Source organism: Heterodontus francisci, unplaced genomic scaffold (assembly GCF_036365525.1).
Source record: "Heterodontus francisci isolate sHetFra1 unplaced genomic scaffold, sHetFra1.hap1 HAP1_SCAFFOLD_66, whole genome shotgun sequence".
NCBI lineage: Eukaryota > Metazoa > Chordata > Chondrichthyes > Heterodontiformes > Heterodontidae > Heterodontus > Heterodontus francisci.
The window spans coordinates 2,108,163-2,130,164 of record NW_027140986.1 but is presented as its reverse complement, the minus strand read 5'-3'; positions in this window follow the sequence as shown (position 1 = coordinate 2,130,164).

The window sequence follows — 22,002 nt, the reverse complement described above, 5'->3', positions numbered from 1 at the left end:
AGTCCTTGATAAGTATGTACCTGTGAGGCAGGGAGGAAGTTGTCGAGCGAGGGAGCCGTGGTTTACTAAAGAAGTTGAAGCGCTTGTCAAGAGGAAGAAGAAGGCTTATATTAGGATGAGACGTGAAGGCTCAGTTAGGGCGCTTGAGAGTTACAAGCTAGCTAGGAATGATCGAAAGGGAGAGCTTAGAAGAGTGAGGAGAGGACACGAGAAGTCATTGGCGGATCGGATCAAGGAAAAACCTAAGGCTTTCTATAGGTATATCAGGAATAAAAGAATGACTAGAGTTAGATTAGGGCCAATCAAGGATAGTAGTGGGAAGTTGTGTGTGGAATCAGAGGAGATAGGGGAAGCGTTAAATGAATATTTTTCGTCAGTATTTACAAGAGAGAAAGAAAATGTGTCGAGGAGAATACTGAGATACAGACTACTAGGCTAGATGGGATTGAGTTTCACAAGGAGGAGGTGTTATCAATTTTGGTAAGTGTGACAATAGATAAGTCCCCTGGGCCAGATGGGATTTATCCTAGGATTCTCTGGGAAGCCAGGGAGGAGATTGCAGAGCCTTTGTCCTTGATCTTTCTGTCGTCATTGTCGACAGGAATAGTGCCAGAAGACTGGATGATAGCAAATGCTGTCCCCTTGTTCAAGAAGGGGAGTAGAGACAGCCATGGTAATTATAGACCTGTGAGCCTTACTTCGGTTGTGGGTAAAATGTTGGAAAAGGTTGTAAGAGATAGGATTTATAATCATCTTGAAAAGAATAATTTCATTAGCGATAGTCAGCACGGTTTTGTGAAGGGTAGGTCGTGCCTCACAAACCTTATTGAGTTTTTTGACAAGGTGACCAAACAGGTGGATGAGGGTAAAGCCGTGGATGTGGTGTATATGGATTTCAGTAAGGCGTTTGATAAGGTTCCCCACGGTAGGCTATTGCAGAAAATACGGATGTATGGGGTTGAAGGTGATTTAGGGCTTTGGATCAGAAATTGCTAGCTGAAAGAAGACAGAGGGTGGTGGTTGATGGCAAATGTTCATCCTGGAGTTTAGTTACTAGTGGTGTACCGCAAGGATCTGTTTTGGGGCCACTGCTGTTTGTCATTTTTATAAATGACCTGGATGAGGGTGTAGAAGGGTGGGTTAGTAAATTTGCGGATGACACGAAGGTCGGTGGAATAGTGGATAGTGTCGAAGGGTGTTGTAGGCAACAGAGGGACATAGATAGGCTGCAAAGCTGGGCTGAGAGATGGCAAATGGAGTTTAATGCGGGGAAGTGTGAGGTGATTCACTTTGGAAGGAGTAACAGCAATGCAGAGTACTGGGTTAATGGGAAGATTCTTGGTAGTGTAGATGAGCAGAGAGATCTTGGTGTCCAGGTACATAAATCCCTGAAAGTTGCTACCCAGGTTAGTAGGGCTGTTAAGAAGGCATATGGTGTGTTAGCTTTTATTAGTAGGGGGATCGAGTTTCGGAGCCACGAGGTCATGATGCAGCTGTACAAAACTCTGGTGAGACCGTACCTTGAGTATTGCGTGCAGTTCTGGTGACCGCATTATAGGAAGGATGTGGAAGCTTTGGAAAGGGTGCAGAGGAGATTTACTGGGATGTTGCCTGGTATGGAGGGAAGGTCTTACGAGGAAAGGCTGAGGGACTTGGGGTTGTTTTCGTTCGAGAGAAGGAGGAGGAGAGGTGACTTAATAGAGACATACAAGATAATCAGAGGGTTAGATAGGGTGGATAGTGATAGTCTTTTTCCTCGGATGAGGATGGCAAACACGAGTGGACATAGCTTTAAGTTGAGGGGTGAAAGATTTAGGACAGATGTCAGAGGTAGTTTCTTTACGCAGAGAGTAGTAGGGGCGTGGAACGCCCTGCCTGCAACAGTAGTAGACTCGCCAACTTTAAGGGCATTTAAGTGGTCATTGGATAGATATATGGATGTAAATGGAATAGTGTAGGTCAGATGATCGGCGCAACATCGAGGGCCGAAGGGCCTGTACTGCGCTGTAATATTCTAAAAAATTCTAATTCTAAATTGCCCCTAGTGTAGGTAGGTGGTAGGAGAATGGTGGGGATGTGGTATGGAATATGGGATTAATGTCGGATTAGTATAAATGGGTGGTTTAATAGTCAGCACAGACTCGGTGGGCCGAAGGGCCTGTTTCAGTGCTGCATCTCCAAATAAATAAATTGAGCAGCTACATTTCCTGTGATAAATTGAGCAGCGCCATCTTTCATCCTGGCAGCTGCCTGGAACGTCTCAGACAGTGACGTTTCAGTGGAAGAAGCTGCATTTGCGCATGTGCTAGTACTGTGCCACCTAGTGGTTGCGTTGTCAGCAAACGCAGCGGGAAGTTTAAAGTGTTGATGTTTTCTCTGTTCTTGTGATGCTTCCTTTGCTTCAGTCCCTCTGATTTACATCCTTCCTTTTCAACTGGCTCCATTTCACTCACAAAGCACCAAGTACTAATCTTTCTGCTTGTCTACTTTACAAAGCCGCTCCCTCGCAGCTAACCTGTTTCTCTGTCGCCTCCCGTCCACCCCTGGCAGCCCTTCCTCTGAGCAAAGATACTATCCCCATTTGTGTTGTTCCTTCACTATTCTCTGTTTTACTTTGTCTGTGAAGGGAAAGAGCGGAGCTGCTAGACTGGACACGGATGTTGCCCCGACCTGCACCTCTCCCGATCGCTCCCGCATCGCACGCTGACCCTGACGGCGAGAAGCGGGAGGGAGCTGCCTTCGCCACCCCCCGCGGAGGGACTGGGCCGAACACCCCGGCGGAGCCAGCGGCTGGCCCCAGGGATCATTAGCGGGTGTCTCTGACGGTGAGGGGCGACAAGCCCAGCAGCGGCCCCCCTCTCCCTCGCAGGACGACCAGGCTGGAAAACCTGTCAGAGACATTTTGTTTTAAGGCTTTGATTGTGAATCGAGCAGCAAACAAAAAAAAAACAAAAGCTTGGTGGAGATGCCAGCGAGCTGCCGGGACTCTGCTGATAGTATTGCTGGAGGAGGCTGGTGCTCTGATCAAGGGGGGACGGAAATAAGGGACAGGGATGTTAAGCAGTCACATCCTAGTCAAACTGCCGCAGAATTGGCAACGCTACACCAATCCTGATAAGGGGCAATGAGATGACTTGGGCCTGTGGTTAAAAAGTGCCAGAACACCCCCCTGGTAGTTGTGGGTGGAAGAGGGCAGCACCATAGAACTGGGAGAGTGTGTGGGGAGGGGGGTTGGGGAGTTGGCGGTCTTGTGCAACAGATTTACTATTTCATCAAACAGTAGAAGGTTTCTTCCCCGTGTCCTGATCAATAGTTGTCCCTCGACCAGTAACCTGTAAACTCATGATCACATCATCACATTGCAGTTTCTGGGAACTTGATGTGCCCGAATTTGCCGTCAGGAAGAGAGATGAGGTTCCTCAAAGTGAAAATAGGGAGTTAGGCAGAAGGTTAAAAAGCAGGACCTCTAGGGTTGGAATCTCAGGATTTACTCCCTGTGCCACGTGCCAGTGAGGGTAGGAATAGCAGGATAAGGCAAATGAATGCGGGGCTGAAGAGCTGGTGCAGGCGGGAGGGCTTCAGCTGCTTTGATCATTGGGATCTATTCTGGTGCAGAGGTGACCTGTACAAGAGGGACGGGTTGCATCTAAACTGGAAGGGGACCAATTTCCTTGTGGGGAGGTTTGCTAGTCCTACTCGGGAGGGTTTAAACTAGTCTTGCGGGGGGCGGGGTCGTGGGACCCAAAGTAGAAGTCTCTCAGATGAGATAGTTGAGGCAAATGGGTTTTTAAAAGGACAATTTGGTAAATTCACCATTACTGTGAGAAACTGTTAATTCCAGATTTATTTCATTAATTGTATTTGAATTCCCCAGCTTCTGTGGTGGGGTTGGCATCTGCGTCTCGGGATGAGTCTGGGCCTCTGGATTACTAGCGCCACACTGTTGCTCAAGGTGACCCTCCTCAGACACACTCAATCCCCCTTACTGTCACCAATACTAGCCATCTATGTGGACTGCGGTGGAAAGGGCAGGGTAGTGGGACTAGATAGATAGCTCTTGCAGGAGGGAGCTAGTATGGGTTGGACGGGCAGAATGGCCGCCTTCTGTGCTCTAGATGATTATATTGGACAGTTGCAATACTCAGGGACACTCTCCATTTCGGACTGTGATGCCTTTCTGGATGGTCACTCACTTCCCTCTTTCCACTAAGCCCCTGTCCCTGCACCTTCTTTCTGTGTGAGCTCCAGGTCCTTGACCGAGAGCTGGACATTGATCAGAGCAGAAATTAAATGTTGAAGTATTTTGTTAACGTCCCTGCGTCCATTCACTTTCTTATTCAAGATGTTGCATCTTCTGCCCTGTTTGAACCTTCAGTTGTGGTGGTGACAGGCATTCTCAGATTCTGATGCTCTGTAATAAATAGGAGGATTAGATGGAAATATTAATATGATAAGGAGAGCATTGCTTTGTAAGGCACGTGGTCAGTCCCATCTCCCTCAACAGTATAACAGTTGTTGGCTCGGACATCAAGCAATTCCCAAGTGCTGCGATCAACCCTCCACATCAGGTTTAACACAGACAGCTGCCCAGGGCAATGCAACAAGTCCTGCTGATCTCGACAACCTAGTTCTGGACGCATTCTCATTGGCTGAGTCTCTACACGGGGAGTGCCCATTGGCAAGAGTTATTCAAGCAGTGCAGGGCAAATCCAGACTTACTCCTGAAAGAGAGAATATGCAGTATGGGAACATGAAGCAGGGCAATCATTGGTGAATTAAATGATTCTTCACTCAGGTTTTATTCAGCATGAAAATTCGTTAAAAATATGAGCAGATCTTTCGCTAAATAATTTCGATTTGCTGAGTTTTAATATAAAATTCTGCTACTTTATCAATGAACACAATATCTAGAGAGGTATGATTTCTCTGTTCTCCATCTTCATGCAGATGTGCCCTGGTTAGTGCATCTATTTGAATATATTTATTATATTTCTCACTGTACCAGCACCTGACTAGTGAACACTGCAGGAGCGGAGGATATTTCCCACTGGTCCACTAATATTAACACTCGTGTAATGTTGTGATTATAATAAATGGCAAAAGAGGCACCAAAACCTGCGGAACGGGCATACAATTGCCAAATGAATTTCAACACATATAAAAGTGAGTTATTACATTCACTAAGAAATATTAAGTCACTTATTACTTGTAAAATAAGAATCTAAATGGGGTACAAATACACAAAAAGGTAGAGATGCAAGTTAATAAGGCCAGATAAAAAAGACAAATCATGCACCAGAGTTTATTTCTAGAGAGACATCATTGAAAAGTCGAGAAGTCATGTGAAGCTTGTATCAAACCTTGGTTTGCCCACACTTGGAGTACTGTGCACAGTTCTGGTCACCATATTACGAAAGTGATATAGAGGCACCAGGGAGAGTGCAAGAAAGATTTACAAAAGATAATACCAGAAATGAGAAGTTGTAGCTATCAGGAAAGGATTAATATGTCAGTTCTCTTATTTTGAAAAAAGAGAAGGGTTGGGGTGACCAAATACTAATAACACAGGAAGAAAAAAGGAAAATCTGCAGGCAGATTTGAGAGAGCTCAGAAAGAAATTAACAAGCTGGACTTCAGATGCATAAATTTCCAGAATACTCACAGTGCCAAGCGCTGGTGAATAGGAGGATAGAGCAGATGAATGTGTGACTGGAGAGAGAGGAGGGAGGGCTTTAGATTCCTGGGACATTGGGAAAGGTTCTTGGGGAGATGGGAGCTGTACAGGCCACATTAATGGCACCAGAACAGAGCTGGGACCAATGTCCTTGCGGGACAGTTTGCTAGTGCTATCGGGAGGGTTTAAACTAACAAGAGGGGGAGTGGTGGGAATCAGGAGGTAACATTAGAGAGGAAAAGCAAGGTGCACAAAGAATTGAGAGCGATAGCTAGCACTAGCATAAGAAATAATAAGGCATTAGGTGGGTTCAGAGTGTGAGAGAATGCAGTAAGATCTAAATTAGGTTTACAGTGCATGGAAGTGAATGCACAGAGTGTGGTAAATATGATTAGTGAGCTGCAGGTGTCGACAGTCACTTGGGAATATGGCGTTGAGATGATAACGGAGACCTGGTTCAAAATAGGGCAAGACTGGGCACTAACTATTCCTAGATACAAGGTATTCAGGAAAAATTGGGAAGGAAAGAAAGGACAAAGGGTGACGTGAAAAATGAGGGAAATATTGACAAATATTGTGAACTGGTGTCCCACATCACCACAGTCCTGTTGTTCATTTGTACATTGCTGTTTCCTCCCTCTGCCCCAGGACAAAGCCCGTCCTGTGCTCATTGTCTCCCCACAGCAGCACCTCAGTTCCCAGCAAACCCCATTGTGTTCTCTAAATCACCAGTTAGTTTACTGCAAAGTCCAGTGCAGGAACTGCCAGCTGTTTATTAGGTGGAGCTGAATTCACAGCGACACCACCCAGTCATCCCAGTGATATATTTCCTGTTTATCTTAACACACTGTCCTGTTGAACAAGCAGTTTATGGCACACCATGGTTCTCTGCAGTTGGCAGCAGGAAATCTATTGTTGCACAGAATCACTGAATGGTTGCAGCACAGAATGAGGCCATTCAGCCAGTCCATTATGTGCCAGTTCTCTGCAAGAGCAATTTAGCTCCTCCCACTCCCCTGCATGTTCCCTGTACCCCTGCAATTCCTCCCTCCCCCCCCCCCTACCCCATCCCCAAACCCCATTTCAGGTACTTATCCAATTCTCTTTTGAAAGCTATGATTGAATCTATCTCCACATTTTTAGACAGTGCATTCCAGATTATAACCACTCGCTGTGTAAAAGTTTTTCATGTGGCCATGTGTCCTCTAGTTCTCGGATCTTCCACCAATGGGAACAGTCTCTCTCTATCTACATTGTCCAGACACCTCATGATTTTGAACACCTCGATCAAATCTCCTCTCAAACTTTCTCTTCACCAAAGAGAACAATTTCAGCTCCTCCAATCTATCCACGCAGCTGAAGTCTGCCATCCCTGGAATCATTCATTTAAATCTTTTGCAACACCTTCTGTAAATCCTTCACATCCTTGCGGGAGTGTGATGCCCTGAATTGGGGCTGAAGGGAGTGGTGTGAGAAAGAGGGGTTCCATTTCATGGGGCATTGGCATCAGTTTTGGAACCGGGGGGATCTGTACCGATGGGACGGTCTCCACCTGAACAGATCTGGAACCAGTGTTCTAGCGAAACGGATAAATAGGGTGGTCTCTAGGACTTTAAACTAGCGACTCGGGGGGAAGGGAAAGGGAAAGGGAAAACGACAGGGTGTATGATGATAAATAAAAAGGTAAGCAGCAGGCTAACGTGTGCAGGAGGGTTTAAGTTCAAGGCAGACTACGATAGAAGCAGAAAGGAAGGATAACTCAGGAGTTATTATTAGGGATGTTGGGAATCATGAGGGTAAGAAAGCTAGCATAAAGGCACTTTTCCTGAATGTTCGTAGCATTCGTAACAAGGTTGATGAGTTAACGGCACAAATCATCGCGAATGAATATGATTTGGTAGCCATTACGGAGACATGGTTACAGGTTGGTCACGACTGGGTGTTAAATATCCAGGGGTACCAGACTATTCGGAAGGACAGACAGGAAGGTAAGGGAGGTGGTGTAGTTCTGATACTCAAGGACGACATCAGGGCGGTGCTGAGAGATGATATAGGTTCTATGGAGAATGAGGTTGAATCCATTCGGGTGGAAAATAGAAACTCTAAAGAAAAAGTCATTGATAGGCGTAGTCTATAGGCTACCAAATAATATCACATTGGGGGCGGGCAACAAACAAAGAAATAACCAATGCCTGTAAAAATGGTATGGCAATTATCATGAGGGATTTTAATCTACATGTAGATTGGTCGAACCAGCTCAGTCAGGGTAGCCTTGAGAAGGAATTATTTGAGTGTATCCCTGATAGATTTCTTGAACAGTATGTAATGGGAGCAAGCTATCCTAGATCTAGTCCTGTGTAATGAGACAGGAATAATTAATGACCTCATAGTTAGGGATCCTCTTGAAGGAGTGATCACAGTATGGTTGAATTTAGAATACAGATGGAGAGTGTGAAGGTAAAATCCAATACCAGGGTCCTGCACTTGAACAAGGGGGACGACAATAGAATGAGGGAGGACTTGGCTAAAGTAGACTGGAAACAAAGATTTTATGGTGGGACAGTTGACGAGCAGTGGAGGATTTTCAAAGCAATTTTTCAAAGTGCTCAGCAAAAGTATATTCCAGTGAAAAGGAAGGACTGGAAGAAAAGGGGTAATCTGCCATGGGTGTCTAAGGAAATAAGGGAGGCTATCAAATTGAAAAAGAAGGCAAACAAAGTGGCCAATAGCAGCATGAAACTAGAAGATTGGGAAAACTTTAAAGGTCAACAGAAAGCTACAAAATGAGCTATAAAGAAACGTAAGATGGAACATGAGAAAAATCTAGCACAGAATATAAAGACAGATAGCAAAAGTTTCTATAAATATATAAAACCAAAAAGAGTGGCTAAAGTAAACGTTGGTCCTTTAGTGGATGAGAAGGGGAATTTAGTTATGGGATATGATGAAATGGCCGAGGCATTGAACAGGTATTTTGTATCAGTCTTCACAGTGGAGGACATTAATAACATGCCAGTAATTGACAAAGAGACGAACGTAGGTGAGGACCTGGGAACAATCATTATTATGGAAGAAGTAGTGTTGGGCAAGCTAATGGAGCTAAGGATTGATAAGTCTCCTGGCCCTGATGGAATGCATCCCAGGGTACTAAAAGAGATGGTGGGAGAAATAGCAGGTGCACTGGCGGAAATTTTCCAAAATTTGCTGGACTCTGGGGTAGTCCCAGCTGATTGGAAAACAGCAGATGTGACACCACTGTTTAAAAAGGGAGGTAGACAAAAGATGGGGAATTATAGACCGGTTAGCTTAACTTCTGTAGTGGGGAAGATGCTTGAGTCTATTATCAAGGAAGAAATAGCAGGGCATCTCGATAGAAGTTGTCCCGTTTGGCAGACGCAGCATGGGTTCATGAAGGGCAGGTCATGCTTGACAAATCTTTTGGAATTCTATGATGACATTACGAGCAAGGTGGACAATGGGGACCCAGTGGATGTGGTGTACACTCGATTTCCAAAAGGCCTTCGACAAGGTGCTGCACAAGAGGCTGCTGCATAAGATAAGGATGCATGGCGTCAGGTGTAAAGTTATTAGCATGGATAGAGGATTGGTTGACTAACAGGAAGCAGAAAGTGGGGATAAATGAGTGCTATTCTGGTTGGCAATCAGTCACTAGTGGTATGGCTCAGGGATCGGTGTTGGGACCGCAATTATTTACAATTTATATAGATGATTTGGAGTTGGGGGCCACGTGTAGGGTGTCAAAGTTTTCAGATGACACTAAGATGAGTGTGCAGATGACTGTGAAACTTTGAAGAGGAACATAGATACATTGAGTGAGTGGGCAAAGGTCTGGCAGATGGAATGCAATGTTAATAAATGTGAAGTCATTCATTTCGGTAGGAGTAAGAGGAAAAAGGATTATTACTGGAATGGTAAAAAGTTGCAGCATGCTGCTATGCAGAGGGACCTGGGTGTCCTTGTGCATGAATCGCAGAAGGTTGGTCTGCAGTACAGCAACTAATTAGGAAGGCAAATGGAATTTTGTCCTTCATTGCTAAAGGGATTGAGTTTAAAAGCAGAGAGGTTATGTTGCAGCTGTATAACGTACTGGTGAGGCCACACCTGGAGTACTGTGTGCAGTTTTGGTCTCCTTACTTGAGAAAGGATGTACTGGCACTGGAGGGGGTGCAGAGGAGGTTCACTAGGTTGATTCCGGAGTTGAGGGGGTTGGCTTATGAGGAGAGACTGAGTAGATTGGGATTATATTCATTGGAATTCAGAAGAATGAGTGGGGATCTTATAGAAACATATAAAATCATGAAGGGAATAGATAAGACACAAGTAGAGAGGATGTTTCCACTGGCAGGTGAAGCTAGGACAAGAGGGCATAGCCTCCAGATTAGAGGGAGCAGATTTAGGACTGAATTAAGAAGGAACTTCTTCACCCAGAGGGTTGTTAATCTATGGAATTCCTTGCCCAGTGAAGTAGTTGACGCTACTTCAGTAAACGTCTTTAAAGCTAAGGTAGATATATTTTTGAACAATAAAGGAAGTAAGGAATATGGTGGGAGCGCGGGTAAGTGGATCTGAGTCCACGAAAAGATCAGCCATGATCTTATTGAATGGCGGAGCAGGCTCGAGGGGCCAGACAGTCTACTCCTGCTCCTAGTTCTTATGAACCAATGTTTTAGAGAAGGTTCATCATAACTTCTTTGCTTTGTACTCTGTGACTCTCTTTATAAAGCCTAGAACCCCACATATTTATTCAATGACTTTCTCAACCTGCCCAGTCACCTTCAACAATTTGTTCACATACACTCCCAGGTCTTTCTGCTCATGCCGACCCCTGGGGAACACCACTGTATACCTTCATCCAGTCTGAAAAATAATCGTTCACCATTACTCATTGTTTGTCATTCAGCCAACTTGGTATCCATGCTGCCAACGTCCTTTTCATTCCATGGGCTTCAAATTTGCTGATAAAGTCTATTACGTGGCACAGTCTCAGTCTTGAATAAACTCATCTACTGAGTGTCCACAGCAATCTGGGCTAGAGAGTTCCAAAGATTTATAACACTCGGATCGAAGAGGTTTCTGCTCATCTCAGTCCTAATGGACTACCCCTTACCTTGCTACTATGACTACTAGTTCTGAACTCTCCAGCTGGGGGAAACAGTCTCAACTTCTACCCTGTCAAGCCCTCGGAGAATGTTATAAATTTCTACGAGATCACCTTTCATTCTTCTAAACACCAAAGAGCATAGGCCTATTCTACTCAATCACTCCCCATAGGACAGTGCACCCATCACAGGAATCAACCCAGTGAACCTTCAATCCACCCCTAAGGCTAGTATATCTCGATCCCCCAATCCCTTAGACTACAATGTTTACCAGTCTTTCACCTCTAAAAAAAAAGACTGCTTTTCAATTCTTCTGCCCATAGTGAACAATTGCTTGCCCAAACACGTAATGGGTCTACATTCCTTTGTAGCATCTTTGCGTCCTCTTCAGTTTACATTCCCACCTGGCTTTCTATCGGCAGAACTTGGTCCTCTTGTCCAAGTCATTGATATAGTTTGTAAGTAGCTGAGGCCCAAAAACTGATCCTTGCAGTACTCCCAGAGTTACAGCCAACCCTGAAGTGTTTCACTTACTCTTACTTGGTCTTCAGCCTGTTATGCAATATTCAATCCGTGCTAATATATTCTCCCTAATCCCAGAAGCCCTAATATTGTACAACAATCTTCTGTGTGGTATCGTGTCAAATACCTTCTGAAAATCCAATTAGACTACATCCACTGATCTCCCTTATCCACCCTACCAGTGACACCCTCAAAAAAAAACTTAGTCAAGCATAACGTACGTTCCAAAAATCCATGTTTATTTTGCCTCATCATATGATTCTCTCTTTCCCCCCTCCGCACAGTTACAATTGCTACCTTCTAATCTGAGGAAACCATTTTAACTTTTACCCAACTTCTGTCTCAGATTTGCCGCACTTTTGCAACATTTAAAGTAAAATTGCGCAGTCTACTGCCCTCCGCCCACCACTGCTGTGATTGAGACCTCGGTCCCCAGCCTGCTGCAGTTTTCCAGTGGACATCAACGCAAGCTCGAGGAACAGCCTTTCATTTACCGATTGGGCACTCTACAGCCTTCCGGACTCAATATTGAGTTCAATAATTTGAGACCATGAGCCCCATTATTTTTTGAGATATACATATATAAACAAAATAATGCAAACTATAAATATATTTAACCATGTGCTCGCCAAACTTATTTTTCATGTTTTTGCTTTTGTACAGAGCTGTTCATTATTCTGCCATGAACACTCTCTCTGAACTCGCGCTGCCTTTTTGTACAACTATGTCGCACTCAATTTGCATTCTGTTCCATAACATCTGTCATTTAATCTCTCTCTCCCCCTCCATCCTTTCACAGTCCTTCCTTCTTATCCGTCTTGTCTCCTGCTGACTCTGTGGCTGGTCGCTGGCTATACTGGTTTTTCAGCTTCAGTCGGATTGTTGGCTGGAATATCACTCACCTGGGTTTTAATGGAGTCCTCCAACTTTGCCATCACCTTTTCATCCTGCAACTGACTCTGTACACCTCCAGAGGATCTCCATTCCTAGGAAATACCTGTATCTATGCATCCTGATACTCTATCTTCAAACTTGCTTTATCTGTCTCCAAACTCACAGAACAGCTCATTGATGCTCCATGCTGATTCCAACCAATCCAAGTCATCATTATTCCACCACAGGTTCTCAGACTAACTCTGAACTCCTTCCTAATATCCCCATCTAATTCCCCTTTACTATCATGTTTTCATGCAACTAGACTGATTTAACTTGAGCTCTCCCGGTGTCCATTTTAGCTGCCATCCAAATTCAAGCCGATCAATCTATTTCCACTTTGGCTCTTTCCCTTAAACTTCTTTTCTCTTTACCCCTCCAAAAGCTCTTGTATTGCCATCCCTCTTTTCACTTCCCCACTCTCACATCCCTCTTTTCACTTCCCCACTGTCACACACACTGCACTCCCTACCCCAACCCTTCAGGACTCAACGTTCCTGTCGTCCCAGGCTCGAGTCCCATTCCGATAAGCCGGCAGCTTAGCACAGTGCTTCTCTTGGCATCCTCTGATGACCTCACTGAGGCATCGGGTGCTTCCTCATTAGAAGCAGCAACCCAAGTGTCCATCCCACTCTCCTCTCCCTTCCCATCCAGTGCGACCACTAGGGACTGATCATACCAATCTTCACCCTGTTCAACTCACTGCTGACCCTGTGGACTGACCGTTCTCACCACTCCATCTACACATTTTCCTCCAGAATGTCCGTTCACGTGTCATCCGTGACCTTACTGTGCGTCGACATCATGGCCTTAAAGGAAAGCTGGCTGAGGGGTGATGACACCAAGCCACTTAATGAAGCCTCCCCGCCTGGTTACATCGTCCATCACCTGCCCCGCTAAGACCATCGCTGTGGCTGTGTCGCTCTCATCGCCAGATCACACCTTGGAAGGACACTCCCCGCCCCCCCACCCCCCAACCACCACCACCACCCCACTCCTCTGGCCCTTTCTCCTCCTTTGAGCATCTCACCTTGTTACACCCTCTCGATCAAAACCATTGTTCTGTACTGCCTTCAATTCCAATAAAGAGTTTTATCACGGAGATACCTTCACTGCTTTTCTCCCTCAGCCTCTGCGCTGAAAGAATTCTCATCCTCAGTGATTTCAATCTCCATCTCAGCTCATCATGTTCTCACTCTCTCCTGAGTTCATGGCCCTCTTATCCTCTCTCAATCTCGCTCTTCACGGAAATAGACAAACCCGGCCATTTTCACGGCCACCCCCTCGACCTTGCCGACTCACGTGACCTTGCTACTCCCACTGCACAAGTTACAGAAAAGGCCATCTCATGATCACTTCCTTGTCTCACTCTGCACCCACATCCCTTTCCCACACTCCAACTCCACCTCCTTCCGTATCCATCCCTGGATAAATACAATCCCCCTATTTACTTACAACTACACTTTCAAAATCTCAACGATCTACCCTTTGGCCCTCAGACATTTTCGGCAGCTACTGATTTGCACAACTCACCTCCACCTTTGTCCCCAGTAAACAGATCAAACTCTCACCCTGGCCCTGCCCCCTGGTACAGCCCTAATCTCCACTGCCTTATGTCTAAGGGATGCAGACGTGAATGGACATGGCAAACAACTGGTTTAGCCATCCAGCTGGACAACCTAAAACACCATCAGGTCCTGCTCTCATCGATAAAAACTGATCATCCTGGATTGCAAGGATAACCCCTGGCTTCCTTTCTGTATTACAAACTGTCTTCTTAAACCCCTCTACCCTCACCTCTGACAATAAATGTGAGCAACTCACAGACTTCTTTGTCACTAAGATCAAGACCTGCCTATCAGCTGCCCCTGCCATTTCCTTCTTCTCATTAGCCCAATGGCCAAACTTCCTATAACGCTGCCTCCTTCCCTCGCCCTGAACTCACACCCATCTCCCCTCATGCCCTGTCTGAACTCATCTTGTCCACAAGACCCACCTCCTGTCCCCTCGATCCTATTCCCTACAATCAGGTTTCCACAACCGCCATAGTACTGAAACACTTCCTATCAAGTCACAATGACATCCACTGTGACTGTGACTGTGGTACACGTTCCCTCCTCCTCCATCTCGATCTGACTGCACCCATCCTCCTCCAACACCTCTCCACTGTCGTCCAGCTGGGTGGGACTGCTCTCACTCTTATTTATCTCATTGCAATCAGAGAATCACTTATAATGGCTCTCTTCTTGCTCCTGCCCTGTTACCTCTGGTGTCTATCCGATCTATCCTTGGCTCCCCTCCTAATGCTAATCTGCATGCTGCCCCTCGGCGACATCGAAAAGCATAGCTTTAGTTTTCATACCGTATGCTGATGACACCGAGCTCTACCTCGCCAGTTCCCTCCAGTCCGCCACTGTTGCGAAATTATCAAACTCATTCTCCGACATCCAGAATGAGAGAAATGTCCTCCAATCAAATATCAGGAAGACTGAAACCGTTGTTGCAAACTCTGTTCATTAGCTACTGACCCTCCCCCTGGTCACAGTCCAAGATTATGCCAGTCTATTCACACCGTTGGTGTCCCATCACGCCACCACTAAGACCACCTATTTCCATTTCTAGAGCATCACCCAACTTTGCCCCCGTCTCAGCACATCTGCTGCTGAAACCCTCATTCTTGCCTTCGTTCCCTCTCGACTTGATTATTCCAACACACTCCTGGCTGGTTTCCCACATTCCACTCTGTAAACCTGAGATTACTACCTTTGAGGTCCGACTTCTTAAATTTATGTCCGAACTCCCTATATTCAGCTTGTAGGACCTCATTCCCTTTTTTAAAAAACCTATGTCGTTGATACCAATATGTACCAAGACAACTGGCTGCTCGCGCTCCCCCCTCAGCATTCCCTGCAGTCGAGACATCCTTGACCCTAGCACCAGGGAGACAACATACCATCCTGGAGTCTCTTTTGTGATCACAGAAACGCCTGACTGTTCCCCTTACGATTGAATCCCCAATCACTAAATCCCTGCCACTCTTCTTCCTTCCCTCTTGTGCGACAGAGCCACACATGGTGCCATGAACTTGTCTGTTGCTGCTATCCCCTGAGCCATCTCCCCCAACAATATTCAAAGCGGTATATCTGTTAGAGAGAAGGGGTTGGCCACAGGGGACTCCTCCACTAACTGCCTTCCTCTACTCCGCCTGCTGGTCACCCACTTCCTTTCTGCTTTTGCAGCATTTTCCTGCAGTGACCACCTCGCTAAACGTGCTATCCATGACGTTTTAAGCATCGTGGATGCTCCACAGTAAAACCACCCAGAGCTCCAGCTCCGTAATGCTGGTAGCCAGTAGCTGCAGATGGATACACTTCCTGCACACACGGACATCAGGGACACTGGAAGCGTCCGTGATTTCCCACATAGCGGAGGAGGAGCAGATCACGGGGCTGAGCTCTCCTGTCATAACTTACCCTTAGATTGATTAGTTAATCCCTGAATTAAAAAATACTAATCACGCTAGGGGCCTTGTTCTACTCCAAACACTACCCACTACAATCTAAAGTCCTTACCTTTACTTTTGAAGTTGCTGATAAATCCTACTAAAAATTAATATAGTTCACTAGTTAACATAAATCTCACTCAAAAAACGTTACTCACTTGTTCCTTATTATTAAACTTTTTACTGCACTAACCCGGCTATTTAGGAGTTATTCCCACAGCATTTACTCAGCAATCACCCTGCATCTTTCCTGTTACATCACTGCTCACTTTGTTTTCCAACTCTGGCGTGCTTGGACTCCTCTCCCGGAAGGCAAGTGCTCCAGAAACCTCCAACATATCTGTGCTGCCCAAATTCTGGCCTCTTATGCATCCCTGATTTTAATCGCTCCACCATTGCTGGCTATGTTTTCAGTTGTCTCAGACCCAAGCTCTGGAAGCCCCTCCCTGCATCTCTTCAACTCTCTGTTTTGCTCTTTTAAGACACTTTTTAAAAAACCTACCTCCTTGACCAAGCTTTTTGTCATTTAACCTTCCTTTTGTGGCTTGGTGTTATCCTTTGTTTTATAATGCTCCGGTGAAACACCTTGGGATGTTTTATGAAATTAAAGGCGCTGGAAAATACAAGTTGTTGTTGGAAGTCTGGAAGATCAAAACCTGTGCGTCCACGATCACTGCAGCAAGCTCATTGAATCCAGCAGGGGACAGGCCCTCTGGTCCAGGGCATGTGTCAGCTTCCATTAGTACCCCAGACTGTATTCTTACCCAGTTCGGTCCGTTCGCTGGAGTTTCTATCCCAGACCAGCCCCTGTATTCTGACCCGTTTCGGTCCATTCCCTGGGGTTTCTATCCTGGTGCAGCCCTTGCATTCTGACCCAGTTCAGTCCATTCACTGGAGTTTCTATCCCAGACCATCCACTGTATTGTTACCCGGTTCGGTCCGTTCCCTGGGGTTTCTATCCTGGTGCAGCCCCTGAATTCTGACCCGGTTCGGTCCATTCCCTGGGGTTTCTATCCCGGACCAGCCCCTGTATTCTGACCCGGTTCAGTCCATTCCCTGGGGTTTCTATCCCGGACCATCCCCCGTATTCTGATCCAGTTCAATCCATTCCCTGGGGTTTCTATCCCGTACCAGCCCCTGTATTCTGATCCGGTTCAGTCCATTCCCTGGGGTTTCTATCACGGACCATCCCCTGTATTCTGATCCGGTTCAGTCCATTCCCCGGGGTTTCTATCCCGTACCAGCCCCCGTATTCTGACCCGGTTCAGTCTATTCCCTAGGGTTTCTATCCCGGACCATCCCTTGTATTCTGATCCGGTTCAGTCCATTCCCTGCGGTTTCTATCCCGGACCATCCCCTGTATTCTGATCCGGTTCAGTCCATTCCCTGGGGTTTCTATCCTGGTTCAGCCCCTGTATTCTGACCCAGTTCAGTCCATTCCCTGGGGTAACTATCCTGGAGCAGCCCCTGTATTCTGACCCGGTTTGGTCCATTCCCTGGGGTTTCTATCCCGGACCATCCCCTGTATTCTGACCCGGTTCAGTCCATTCCCTGGGGTTTCTAACCCGGACAATCCCCTGTATTCTGACCCAGTTCAGTCCATTCCCTGGGGTTTCTATCCCGGAGCAGTTCCTGTATTCTGACCCAGTTCAGTCCATTCCCTGGGGTTTCTATACTGGACCGGCCCCTGTAATCTGACCCGGTTTGGTCCATTGCCTGAGGTTGCTATTCTGAACCAGCCCCTGTATTCTGACCCGGTTCGGTCCATTGCAAAGGATTGCTATTCTGGACCAGCCCCTGTATTCTGACCCGGTTTGGTTCATTGCCTGAGGTTGCTATTCTGGACCAGCCCCTGTATTTTGACCTGGTTTGGTCCATTGCCTCGGGTTGCTATTCTGGACCAGCCCCTGTATTTTGACCCAGTTCAGTCCATTCCCTTGGGTTACTATCCTGGACCAGCCCCTGTCTTCTGACCCAGTTCAGTCCATTCCCTGGGGTTACTATCTTGGACCAGCCCCTGTATTCTGACCCAGTTCAGTTCAGTCCATTCCCTGGGCTTACTATCCTGGACCAGCCCCTGTATTCTGATCCAGTTCAGTCCAGTCCATGGGGTTACTATCCTGGACCAGCCCCTGTATTCTGACCCAGTTCAGTCCATTCCCTGGGGTTACTATCCTGGACCATCCCCTGTATTCTGATCCAGTTCAGTTCAGTCCATTCCCTGGGGTTACTATCCTGGACCATCCCCTGTATTCTGACCCAGTTCAGTTCAGTCCATTCCCTGGGGTTACTATCCTGGACCAGCATCTGTATTCTGACGCAGTTCAGTTCAGTCCATTCCCTGGGGTTACTATCCTGGACCAGTCCCCGTATTCTGAACCATTTCAGTCCATTCCCTGGGGTTACTATCCAGGACCAGCCCCTGTATTCTGACCCAGTTCAGTCCATTCCCTGGGGTTACTATCCTGGACCGGTCCCTGTATTCTGACCCAGTTCGGTCCATTCCCTGGGATTACTATCCCGGACCAGCCCCTGTATTCTGATCCAGTTCGGTCCATTCCCTGGGGTTACTATCCCGGAGAAGCCCCTGTATTCTGACCCAGTTCGGTCCATTCCCTGGGGTTACTATCCAGGACCAGCCCCTGTATTCTGACCCAGTTCGGTCCATTCCCTGGGGTTACTATCCTGGAGCAGCCCCTGTATTCTGATACCAGTTCGTTCCATTCCCTGGGGTTACTATCCAGGACCAGCCCCTGTATTCTGACCCAGTTCGGTCCAGTCCCTGGGGTTACTATCCTGGACCAGCCCCTGTATTCTGACCCAGTTCGGTCCATTCCCTGGGGTTACTATCCTGGAGCAGCCCCTGTATTCTGACCCAGTTCGGTCCATTCCCTGGGGTTACTATCCTGGACCAGCCCCTGTATTCTGACCCAGTTCGGTCCATTCCCTTGGGTTACTATCCTGGACCAGCCCCTGTATTCTGACCCAGTTCAGTCCATTCCCTGGGGTTACTATCCTTGACTCGCCCCTGTATTCTGACCCATTTCAGTCCATTCCCTGGGGTTACTATCCTGGACGAGCCCCTGTATTCTGACCCAGTTCAGTCCATTCCCTGGTGTTACTATCCTGGACCAGCCCCTGTGTTCTGATCCAGTTCAGTCCATTCCCTGGGGTTACTATCCTGGACCAGCCCCTGTATTCTGATCCAGTTCAGTCCATTCCCTGGGGTTACTATCCTGGACCAGCCCCTGTATTCTGACCTAGTTCGGTCCATTCTCTGGGGTTACTATCCAGGACCAGCCCCTGTATTCTGACCCAGTTCGGTCTATTCCCTGGGGTTACTATCCTGGACCAGCCCCTGTATTCTGACCCAGTTCGCTCCATTCCCTGGGATTACTATCCTGGAGCAGCCCCTGTATTCTGACCCAGTTCGGTCCATTCCCTGGGGTTACTATCCTGGAGCAGCCCCTGTATTCTGACCCGGTTTGGTCCATTCCCTGTGGTTTCTATCCCGGACCATCCCCTGTATTCTGACCCGGTTTGGTCCATTCCCTGGGTTTTCTATCCCGGACAATCCCCTGCATTCTGACCCAGTTCAGTCCATTCACTGGAGTTTCTATCCCAGACCATCCACTGTATTGTTACCCGGTTCGGTCCGTTCCCTGGGGTTTCTATCCTGGTGCAGCCCCTGAATTCTGACCCGGTTCGGTCCATTCCCTGGGGTTTCTATCCCGGACCAGCCCCTGTATTCTGACCCGGTTCAGTCCATTCCCTGGGGTTTCTATCCCGGACCATCCCCCGTATTCTGATCCAGTTCAATCCATTCCCTGGGGTTTCTATCCCGTACCAGCCCCTGTATTCTGATCCGGTTCAGTCCATTCCCTGGGGTTTCTATCCCGGACCATCCCCTGTATTCTGATCCGGTTCAGTCCATTCCCCGGTGTTTCTATCCCGTACCAGCCCCCGTATTCTGACCCGGTTCAGTCTATTCCCTAGGGTTTCTATCCCGGACCATCCCTTGTATTCTGATCCGGTTCAGTCCATTCCCTGCGGTTTCTATCCCGGGCCATCCCCTGTATTCTGATCCGGTTCAGTCCATTCCCTGGGGTTTCTATCCTGGTTCAGCCCCTGTATTCTGACCCAGTTCAGTCCATTCCCTGGGGTAACTATCCTGGAGCAGCCCCTGTATTCTGACCCGGTTTGGTCCATTCCCTGGGGTTTCTATCCCGGACCATCCCCTGTATTTTGACCCGGTTCAGTCCATTCCCTGGGGTTTCTAACCCTGACAATCCCCTGTATTCTGACCCAGTTCAGTCCATTCCCTGGGGTTTCTATCCCGGAGCAGTTCCTGTATTCTGACCCAGTTCAGTCCATTCCCTGGGGTTTCTATACTGGACCGGCCCCTGTAATCTGACCCGGTTTGGTCCATTGCCTGAGGTTGCTATTCTGAACCAGCCCCTGTATTCTGACCCGGTTCGGTCCATTGCAAAGGATTGCTATTCTGGACCAGCCCCTGTATTCTGACCCGGTTCGGTTCATTGCCTGAGGTTGCTATTCTGGACCAGCCCCTGTATTTTGACCTGGTTTGGTCCATTGCCTCGGGTTGCTATTCTGGACCAGCCCCTGTCTTCTGACCCAGTTCAGTCCATTCCCTGGGGTTACTATCTTGGACCAGCCCCTGTATTCTGACCCAGTTCAGTTCAGTCCATTCCCTGGGCTTACTATCCTGGACCAGCCCCTGTATTCTGATCCAGTTCAGTCCAGTCCATGGGGTTACTATCCTGGACCAGCCCCTGTATTCTGACCCAGTTCAGTCCATTCCCTGGGGTTACTATCCTGGACCATCCCCTGTATTCTGATCCAGTTCAGTTCAGTCCATTCCCTGGGGTTACTATCCTGGACCATCCCCTGTATTCTGACCCAGTTCAGTTCAGTCCATTCCCTGGGGTTACTATCCAGGACCAGCCCCTGTATTCTGACCCAGTTCGGTCCATTCCCTGGGGTTACTATCCTGGAGCAGCCCCTGTATTCTGATACCAGTTCGGTCCATTCCCTGGGGTTACTATCCAGGACCAGCCCCTGTATTCTGACCCAGTTCGGTCCAGTCCCTGGGGTTACTATCCTGGACCAGCCCCTGTATTCTGACCCAGTTCGGTCCATTCCCTGGGGTTACTATCCTGGAGCAGCCCCTGTATTCTGACCCAGTTCGGTCCATTCCCTGGGGTTACTATCCTGGACCAGCCCCTGTATTCTGACCCAGTTCGGTCCATTCCCTTGGGTTACTATCCTGGACCAGCCCCTGTATTCTGACCCAGTTCAGTCCATTCCCTGGGGTTACTATCCTTGACTCGCCCCTGTATTCTGACCCATTTCAGTCCATTCCCTGGGGTTACTATCCTGGACGAGCCCCTGTATTCTGACCCAGTTCAGTCCATTCCCTGGTGTTACTATCCTGGACCAGCCCCTGTGTTCTGATCCAGTTCAGTCCATTCCCTGGGGTTACTATCCTGGTTCAGCCCCTGTATTCTGACCCAGTTCAGTCCATTCCCTGGGGTAACTATCCTGGAGCAGCCCCTGTATTCTGACCCGGTTTGGTCCATTCCCTGGGGTTTCTATCCCGGACCATCCCCTGTATTCTGACCCGGTTCAGTCCATTCCCTGGGGTTTCTAACCCGGACAATCCCCTGTATTCTGACCCAGTTCAGTCCATTCCCTGGGGTTTCTATCCCGGAGCAGTTCCTGTATTCTGACCCAGTTCAGTCCATTCCCTTGGGTTTCTATACTGGACCGGCCCCTGTAATCTGACCCGGTTTGGTCCATTGCCTGAGGTTGCTATTCTGAACCAGCCCCTGTATTCTGACCCGGTTCGGTCCATTGCAAAGGATTGCTATTCTGGACCAGCCCCTGTATTCTGACCCCGTTCGGTTCATTGCCTGAGGTTGCTATTCTGGACCAGCCCCTGTATTTTGACCTGGTTTGGTCCATTGCCTCGGGTTGCTATTCTGGACCAGCCCCTGTATTTTGACCCAGTTCAGTCCATTCCCTTGGGTTACTATCCTGGACCAGCCCCTGTCTTCTGACCCAGTTCAGTCCATTCCCTGAGGTTACTATCTTGGACCAGCCCCTGTATTCTGACCCAGTTCAGTTCAGTCCATTCCCTGGGCTTACTATCCTGGACCAGCCCCTGTATTCTGATCCAGTTCAGTCCAGTCCATGGGGTTACTATCCTGGACCAGCCCCTGTATTCTGAC